The sequence below is a fragment of the Phyllostomus discolor genome, chromosome X (genome assembly GCF_004126475.2).
Source record: "Phyllostomus discolor isolate MPI-MPIP mPhyDis1 chromosome X, mPhyDis1.pri.v3, whole genome shotgun sequence".
NCBI classification, from domain to species: domain Eukaryota; kingdom Metazoa; phylum Chordata; class Mammalia; order Chiroptera; family Phyllostomidae; genus Phyllostomus; species Phyllostomus discolor.
In genome coordinates, this window is record NC_050198.1 from 5,010,878 (window position 1) to 5,020,355 (window position 9,478).

The 9,478-nt window shown below is 40.3% G+C and overlaps 1 pseudogene; it reads left to right on the plus strand.

Annotated features, from left to right (window-relative positions):
- The first annotated feature begins 1,479 nt into the window (after window positions 1–1,479).
- On the plus strand, window positions 1,480–5,353 carry LOC114505570 (annotated as a pseudogene).
- Window positions 5,354–9,478: the final 4,125 nt, after the last annotated feature.

Consider the following 9,478-nt stretch of genomic DNA (forward strand, 5'->3'; position numbering starts at 1 on the left):
TTAACATTCTTCTCTCTTGCTTTTTCATTATGATTTTTGATACCTGAATAATTGGAGCAGCAGTGGAAAGTGACAAGAATGTCGCTGATGTAATAAGTTGCTAATTAAAAATTAATAATAGAGAGTAATCAGAAGCATGAGTCTAATCCTGGCTTTGTCTGCATATTATTAAGCAGAATTCTTTTGGAAGCTGGGGGAAAAGAGAGGTTTACAAGGCAATAGAAATATCTGTAATCCCTTGTACCTTGTGAATAAACAATTGAATGAATCCCAGAAGGTTTAATGACCTTTGTATTCCAATATAAATTAGAACTTTAAGGCTGAAATAAGACCCAAAGGTTTTTTCATGGAGCAACTAACATGGTTATGTATGTTTTAGGAAGAAAAAAGAGACCCCAAAATGACTTTTTGAGATTGCATTTTGTGGAAATCACCTTGTAACAGTGACAGGCATGCATAACTATAAAATCCGAAGGCTGATTATGCTGTCAGATCATTCTAGACAGATATTTTGGAAGGTCAAGATATGACTTCAAATAATGACAAATGTGAGGGAATGACATTTTCCTTCATTTGATAGAAATACTATTTTGGTTTGAAAAGGCCAGTTCAGAAAAAAACAACCCCATAAGCTTAACTAGCAGGGCACTCGTTTTTGCCTCACAAGATGAGTTAAAATAGATGTCTACTACTTTCTCTTGACACATCCTTTTGCAATCCCCTGCCAAAGCTTGCTGTGACTTTGTTTCACACACTATTTAAAAACCTAATCCTCCTAGACCCTTGGCAACTTTCCCAAAACAGTGTCCTCAACGTTAGCTGCACATTAGAGCCACTAGGGAGCTTTGAAAAAGACCCAAGCCCAGGCTCAGGCCCAGGCCCAACCCCAGACCAACTGAGTAAAAACTAGGATTTTCCACATCATCCAAGGCAATTCTAACGTGTGGCCTCGGTTGACACCACTGCCACAAAGCACAACTCTACCTGTGTGACTCCAGCTGACTCACATCTTGCTTGAATTCAAATATTCTAAGAATTGCTTTTCGCCCTGGCTGGCATAGCTCAGTGGATTGAGCGCGGGCTGCGAACCAAAGTGTCCCAGGTTCGATTCCCAGCCAGGGTACATGCCTGGGTTGCAGGCTATAACCCCCAGCAACCATACATTGATGTTTCTCTCTATCTCCCTCCCTTCCCACTCTGAAAATAAATAAATAAAATCTTAAAAAAAAATAAAGAATTGCTTTTCTTCTGTGCAGTTGTGCAGGTGGGCAGTTGTTGCCTGTTGGAGTGCTGAGGCCGGGAGGTTGCAGGAAGCAGACCTCCGAGGCCTGGGTTGCAGGCAGCAAGCATGCAGCTGAGGCCTATACTGGGCTGGTGCTGGTTGCAAGCCCTAGGCTAAGCTGGGGGAAAATTTGGTGAAAGCAAAGAATAAGTGACCAATAACAATTTTGGGAGAGACTTAGGGAATATATACCAGGAATGAATTGTCTAGACCATATAACAGCATCTGATTCAGCTATAGAAATTGAAAATCAAAATAACTCTTCTTTTTGGTAGCAACTTATTTAAAACTCAATGTGTTCCTTATTCACTGAAATGGAGGCAAAGCAATTCTATTAGAATGGGTGGGTGGGGCTGGGGAAAGTGGTGGTGGGAAAATGGAGACAACTATACTTGAACAACAATTTTTTAAAAAAGGAAAATTTGTTCATTCACCTGAAAGTGTTCAAGCAAGAGATTCATCCAGTGACTCATCTTTAGAACCAAGACCATTGGCTCTAAAAGCTATTTTTAAAAGGTTAAAAAAAAAGGAAACATAAGTCAACAGGAAGACCAAGAAGAAGGGAAGACCAAAAGAAAGAAAAACAACTAGATCACAAATAAATAGCAAATAATTTAAAGATAAAAGACCTAGGTTCCCATTTTTAGAATCAGAGAGTGGAAGAAAACTTGTGCTTTGGAGAAAAATTTTAACCTTTGCGTAAGCGGTGTCAAGAGGGTTTTTCAACTACCTTGGAAAACTGAAGTATAAATACCACCTCAAGGAATCCTTGAAACGGATGAATGTTGAGGAAGATTTAGAGAAAGAAGACCTTGATAGTCGTAATATAAATGCTTGGATGACAATGCATCTCTCTCTCCTATTGAAAGAGTCAGCGGAAGATGAAGTTGCAACAAATCTTGAACGTGATGATGAATGTGATATCGAATTGGTGAGTTTTATTTTGAGAACACAACGTCTAGATAAGCCAGTCAGAGAAAAACAAGTACCATATGATGTCACTCATATGTGGAATCTAATGAACAAAATGAACTAACAAGCAAAGCAGAGGCAGACTCATAGAGTGCAGGATGACAGCTGTCAGAGTTGGGGGTGGTGGCTTTGGGAAGCTGGTGGGATGGAAGGATTGAGCAAAAAAGGAAAAAAGAAAAAGCTCGGGGACACGGAAAACTGTGGTGAGTGCGGCAGGAGGGGAGGGCGGTACGGAGAGATAAATGATGACGGACAGAGACTTGACTTGAGGTGGTGAACACGCAACACGTTGTACAGGTGATGTGTTGTGAAATTGTGCACCTGAAACCTGTATACATTTGTTAAGCAGTTTCACCCCAATAAATTCAATAAGAGAGAGAGAGAGAGGGAAAGGAAGGAAGGAAGGAAGGAAGGAAGGAAGGAAGGAAGGAAGGAAGGAAGGAAGGAAGGAAGGAAGGAAGGAAGGAAGGAAGGAAGGGCTCTAAAGTAAATTAAAGAAATTTCTTAAAGAAGTTGTGCATTAGCGATTATAGATGGGGAATTTTTGAAATATAGCCATATTCAAGTGGACATAAAAGAAGCCCAACTAAAAGAATTGTGTACTAACATAATAACTGTGGATTGAGCAAAATAATATAGTTTTAAAAGGGCTTAAGGTGGAAACTCAGGAGGAACTAAGGCAGTGGAAAGAATCACAACATGTGAGATTCCTTAAATAAAAAATGTGTTTACTTTAAATAATTGTGCTTAGGTTAACCTAATTTTTTAAAAAAGCATTTACACTTTTTGTAGAAAGTCAGCATAAATTTTGGGCTCAAAGTTTCTCTAGTGTTTTTTGTGCGGAGGGAATACAAATAAAATTTAGCAGTTTCAGTTGCGGTGTACCTTTGATGTGAAGAATTGTAGGGCACCCTGCTCACCTTATGAAATTTTGTCCTTGCTCTATTTTGGGCACAAGCATCTTACTTTGCTTTCTCTTCCTTTGCTGTTTTACTCCAGCTAACTGATTGTATAATCTATAAGAAATGTGTATGGAATTGAAGACAAATACTTCAGAAAAAATATATATACTGAAAATTAACCTTGTCATCCCTTCCCTCAAGCATACCACATTTAGACTTTCCCCTCACATCCTCACGCTTATTTCATTTTTTAAATTATATTTCATTGATTATGCTATTACAGTTGTCCTGATTTTTCCCCATTCGCTCCCTCTCCACCCAGCACACCCCACTCCCTCAGGCAATTCCCCTACCATTGTTCATGTCCATGTGTGTAGGTTCTTTGACTACTCCATTTCCTATACTGTACTTTACATCCCCATGGCCATTCTGTAACTACCTATTTTTACTTCTTATTTTTTAAAAGATTTTATTTATTTATTTTTAAAGAGAGGGAAAGAGAGGGAGAAAGTGGAGAGAAGCACCAATGTGTGGTTGCCTCTTGCGCATCTTCTGCTGGGGACCTGGCCACAACCCAGGCATGTGCCCTGACCAGGAATCGGACTGGCAACCCTTTGGTTTGCAGGCTGGCACGCAATCCACTGAGACACACCAGCCAGGATCTGATTTGTACTTCTGTTTGTTTGTTTGTTTGTTTGTTTGTTTGTTTGTTTGTTTGTTTGTTTTTAGAGAGGGAAGGGAGGGAGAAAGAGAGAGAGAGGCATCAATGTGCGGTTGCTGGGGGCTGTGGCCTGCAACCCAGGCATGTGCCCTGACTGGGAATCAAACCTGTGATGCTTTGGTTCGCAGCCTGTGCTCAATCCACTGAGCTATGCCAGCCAGGGCTCCAATTTGTACTTCTTAATCCCTTCCCCTCTTCAATCATTCTTCCACAGCCCCCTCCCATCTGGCAACCATCAAAACATTCTCCATATCCATGATTTTGTCTTTTCTTCTTGTTTGCTTAGTTTGCTTTTTAGATTCAATTGTTGATAGATTTGTATTTTTTGCATTTTTGTTGTTCATAGTTTTGATCATCTTTTTCTTAAATAAGTCCCTTTAATATTTCATATAATAATGGTTTGGTGATGATGGACTCCTTTAGTTTCTTCTTCTCTGGGAAGTTCTTTATCTGCCCTTCAATTCTAAATGAAATCTTTGCTGGGTAGAGCAATTGTGGCTTACAGGTCCTTGCTTTTCATGACTTTTTAATATTTCTTGCCAATCCCTTCTAGCTTTTTGAGAAATCAGCTGATAGTCTTATGGGAACTCCCCTGTAAGTAACTAACTTCTTTTCTCTTTCTGTTTTTAAGATTCCTCTTTATCTTTAAACTTTGGCATTTTAAGTATGATGTGTCTTGTAGTGGGCCTCTTTGTATCCATCTTATTTGAGATTCTCTTTGCTTCCTGGACTTGTATGTCTATTTCCTTCAAAATTAGGGAAGTGTTCTTTCATCATTTTTTCAAATAGATTTCAAATTTCTTGCTCTTTCTCTTCTCTTTCTGGCACCCCTACGATGCAATGTTATACTTCTTGAAGTTATCCCAGGGGCTGCTTATACTTTCCTAATTTGGTGGTGGTGGGGGGGGTCCTTTCCCTTCTTGTTGCTCTGATTGGTTGTTTTTTGCTTCCTTATGTTCCAAAGCATTGGTTTGATTCTCGGCTTCATCCAGCCTACTCTTGTTTCCCTGTAAATGGTTCTTTATTTCAATTATTGTATCCTTTGTTTCTGAGTGGATCTTTTTTTATGCTTTTGAGGTCTTCACTAAGTTCCTTGAGCATCCTTATAACTAGTTTTGGACTCTGCATCTGATATATTGTTTATCTCCATTTTGTTTAGCTCTTTTTCTGGAGTTTCGATCTGTTCTTTCATTTGGGTCATGTTTTATTGTCTCCTCACTTTGGAAGCCTCCCTGTGTTTATTTCTATGTATTAGGTGGAGCTGCTTTGATTCTGTGTCTTGGTAGTGTGGCCTAAATAGTAGGTGTCCTATAAGGTCCAGTGTCACAGCCTCCTCTATCACCCAAGCTGGGTACTTGACGTGCACCCTTTGTGTGGGCTGAGTACACCCTCCTCTTGTAGTTGAGCCTTGGTTGCTGTTGGCAGGTCAATGGGAAGGATTTACCTAGGTCAGTCAGCTACAAGAACTGGCTATGATCACTGAGCACCACCCTCTGCCCTCTGTGGAGGATCAGCTGTGCAGGGGCAGGGTGGTGGTGTTCTGGCATAGTCTGTAGCTGTCCACTGGGTGTGCAGGCCCTGGGGTTTCCTGGGTGGTGCAGGCCATGGTCAGCCCCCACCTATGTTTTGCCTGGGGCCACCCTGCCTGAGTTGTAAAGCAATCTGAGATGGCTGCTACTTGTGCTGGGATTGGAGAGTTCCATATGAAGACAAGCTGTGAACCTAGGCTGGCTGCTGCTAGTGTCAGACCTGGAACTCACTGAGGCCAGCTATTTCTTGTCTGATAGGATTCAGGAAGTTGTGAAATGTGAGCCAAGACCAGCCATTCATGTGGAAAAGCAACTTGGTTGGGCCAGAAGTTGGGTGGGTCAGAGTCTCTGGGGATTTTCAAGGCAGGTCAAACAGTGTTAGCCAGGTTGATGGAGTCTCAGCTATGGCACCAGCTTGCCCACTCTGTTGGGGGAGGGTTTAGAAAAGGGACAGTGGCTTCTGTTCACCTTGGTGCCAGACACTTCAGTTCCTCCCTAAACACCACTGGTACCTTTCAAGCTGCTACCCTGGTGCTGGAGCTCAGAGGGAGTGAGTGTGAGTAGGTGAGTCCATGTGTGTGTTCTTAAGAGAAACTGCTTGGGGCTCCAAAAGTTTCTTCCATTTCTTCCACCGACTCAATCTCCACTGGCTTTTGCTGCCAGAAGTTGTGGGGACTTATCTTCCTGGCACTGGAACTATGGGCTGGGGGCCTGGTGTGGGGCTGGGGCTCCTCACTCCTGAGATATTCCTCCTGAGTTTTTATCCGCCACACGTAGGTGAGGGATCAGCCTGTTCCGCGTCTGCGCCCCTCCTACCAGTCTGGATGGATGTGGTTTCTTTAATTCTGTAGTTGTCAGACAGACTTCCATTCAACTCAATTTCTGATGGTTCTGAGTGATAGTTGTTCTATATTTTAGTTGTAATTTTGATGTGGTTGTGCAAAGAGGTGAGCCATGTCTGCCTACGCTACTATCTTGACTGGAAGTCTTTGTCACCTATTTCATTGTAGATGAAGGTATCAAGAAAGATAATTTCCCAAAATATTTGCCTTTCACAGTCTTGCAGTTTCTGGTTTGGCCCCAATCTCCTCTAAATAAAACTGGGTTTGTCCTTGGCAAGAGAAAGGAAAGGTTAACACAAAGTAAAGGATCAGCTGATTCTTGACCCAGAATGGAGAGAGAGAAAACAAATCAACACTCTCCTTTTCCTTCACCTCAACGTCTATCTGCGAGCACCGTCTGCGTCAGGTAAGGGTGAAAGCCTGTTGGTATTTCCAGAACCATTTCGGTAGGAAAACCCAAGTAATAAATAGGGGATGCACCTTTCATCTACTCTACTAGATCAAAATCTCACTAAAACATGAGAGAAAAATAACTGCTAATGTGGATAACATCTTTTGATCATTCCCAATCATTGGGCATCTTGCTGTTTGAAAGTAGTCTCTTTCTACAGGTGATGTATTATAGAATTATACCCCTGAAACCTATACAACTTTATCAACCACTATAACCCCAATGAATTCAAAATAGATAGATAGATAGATAGATAAAATAAAGTAATCTCTTTCTTCTCTAAGTATCAGGGTGGTGGGTGTCCAGGAGTGGAGGATGTTAGATGCCCATGTAGCTTCATTAATGATTGTTGAGTAATTCTAGATGAACTTCTAATCCTAATTCACCCAGAAATTATGAAGATAACTTGATTTATGTACTGATGCTGCTCCCTCATGTCTTTGCTACATGAAAAAATCAAAAGCTATAAACAAGACAATGTTGCATAGCAAATTAAAAAGTTACACATGAGTGTCTAAGTTATATATAATTGATTAAGTTATATAAAATTAATTAAGCTAATTTTAATACCTTTTCTTCTCTCCAACTTAATCATGAATCAAGGCTTTCCATAGTTCTCAGAGCAAGAAGAATTTCCATATTCAAAATGACATACTTGAAATGTTGGAAATGTTTAGACTATTAAGTGATTAACTAAATGAGCACTATTTGCTTGTAAATTGCATAATGTAAAATGAATATTACTTTCAGATATTCAAATAAAATACATAAAACATTGAGCATCATTGCAGTCACCTTTGATTAACTATACTCATGGAAAAAAGTGAGCTGAATAAATGAAAAGTTAGAACATGTTTCTAGAAGGGAAGGCAAGTGTCAATTCTAAAAGTAATATATAAATGCCACTTTAATCATCATAAAAATGGGAATTTTTAAATGAGTGAAATGATTTAAAAGTTTATCTGGAAGCATAAATGTAAGGAAAATAAGCTAACAAAAATTAAAGGAAAATAGTGAGGGGAATAATTTATCTTTCCAGATATTAAAACTTACTGTGAAACCTGTTATATAGTATCACCTTCTCCTATAGCTGCAGCTGGTCTTTTTGTATTCTCTCTCCTCTTGCCCATCCAAGTCTAGAATATTAGTTCACTGTAGATTGTTTTCCTTGACTGGTACTATTGTAAGTAGTCCTATAAGTATCCATTCCTTGCCCTGGCTGGTGTAGCTCAGTGGATTGAGTGTGGGCCTGCAAACCAAAGGGTTGTGGTTCAATTCCCAGTCAGGACACATGCCCAGATTGTGGGCCAGGTCCCCAGCAGGGGGAGCGTGAGAGGCAACCACACATTGGTGTTTCTCTCTTCTTCCCTTCCCCTCTAAAAATAGATAAATGAAATCTTTTTTTTAAGTATCCATTCCTCAGTTTTTCTGTTTGAATATACCACCTGTTTCTTGCTGGGCCCCTCACTGATACTCTTGTTTTCATTTTTTTAAAATTTTTTTCAAAGTCTTGATGGCTGTAGTTTATTTTATTTTATTGTTTAGATTTTATTCATTTATTTTTAGATAGAGGGAAAGGGAAGGAGAAAGAGAGGGAGAAAAACAGCAACGTGTGGTTTCCTCTCATGCACTCTCAACTGGGGACCTGGCCTAGGAACCCAGGCATGTGCCCTGACTGGGAATCGAACTGGCGACCCTTTGGTTCAAAGGCTCGTACTCAATCCACTGAGCTACACCAGCCAGGACATTTATTTTTAACTATTGGTAGCTATAGTTTAAATTTCTAATACATAATAAATTATGTAAGCTTATTGGTAAAAAGCCTTTTCAAACACAATGCAATCGTAGGCCTGCTGAGTGATTCAGAAGCCCTTTGCTGCATGGTCTCTCTCTCTCCCTGGCCTTTCAGTTTAAAATTACAGGTGAAACTAAGGGCAAAGGGGCCAGAGGAAACCTCCAATGCTAACAGCTCAGCAGCACTTACTGTCTATGCTATCCGGCCTAGGATCTTTGAGCTGCGGTCTGGCGTCACCATCTCCTCCAGGACACAGCTGGCCACTGGCAGGCAGTGCAACACAACATTTAAAATTCAACATGTGAAATGCAGAATAATGAAGCCATCTGGTCCATATTACGTTACCCAACAATTATAAATAATGTGAGCTATAAATACAACAAGCAAAAGGAAGCAAACAAGAGACCATTAATCAATACAGACAATTTGCACAAGATGTGATGACTCAAGTGTATTTACACAAACACAGAACTTTTTTTTCTTCAAGAGAATAAGTAGGTCTAGATTCAAAATGCAACCTGCCAGTGCCCTTCAGGCACTCAACTTCTCTGAAGTAACAAAAATTTATATGGGAACTTCACGGAGAGCACCTAGCTGTTGACATCTAATAACTCACAGAGTTCTATATCAAAGGAAACACAACCAGTCTTGGTTCAGGATCCAGAGTAACTCCGTGAGGGTTATATCATCAGGACACTTTAGTGGAAAGGACTCTAAGAAACTAGTAATACTCATCATCAGCCCCACTCACAAAATCTGTAGGAGCCTGAGTGGGAAATAAACAAGCCAAAATGATTTGGCTTTAAATAACAGTCTTCTCATTTGTCTGACTATCCCATAATCACTTCAAACTCAATACAGCGGTACCTCGGTATTCATCGTTAATTCATCCCAGAACTCGTGACGAGGGCCAAAACCGATGAGTACCAAATGAATTTTTCCATAAGAAATAATGTAATTAGAAATAATTTGTGGGAGTTCCCC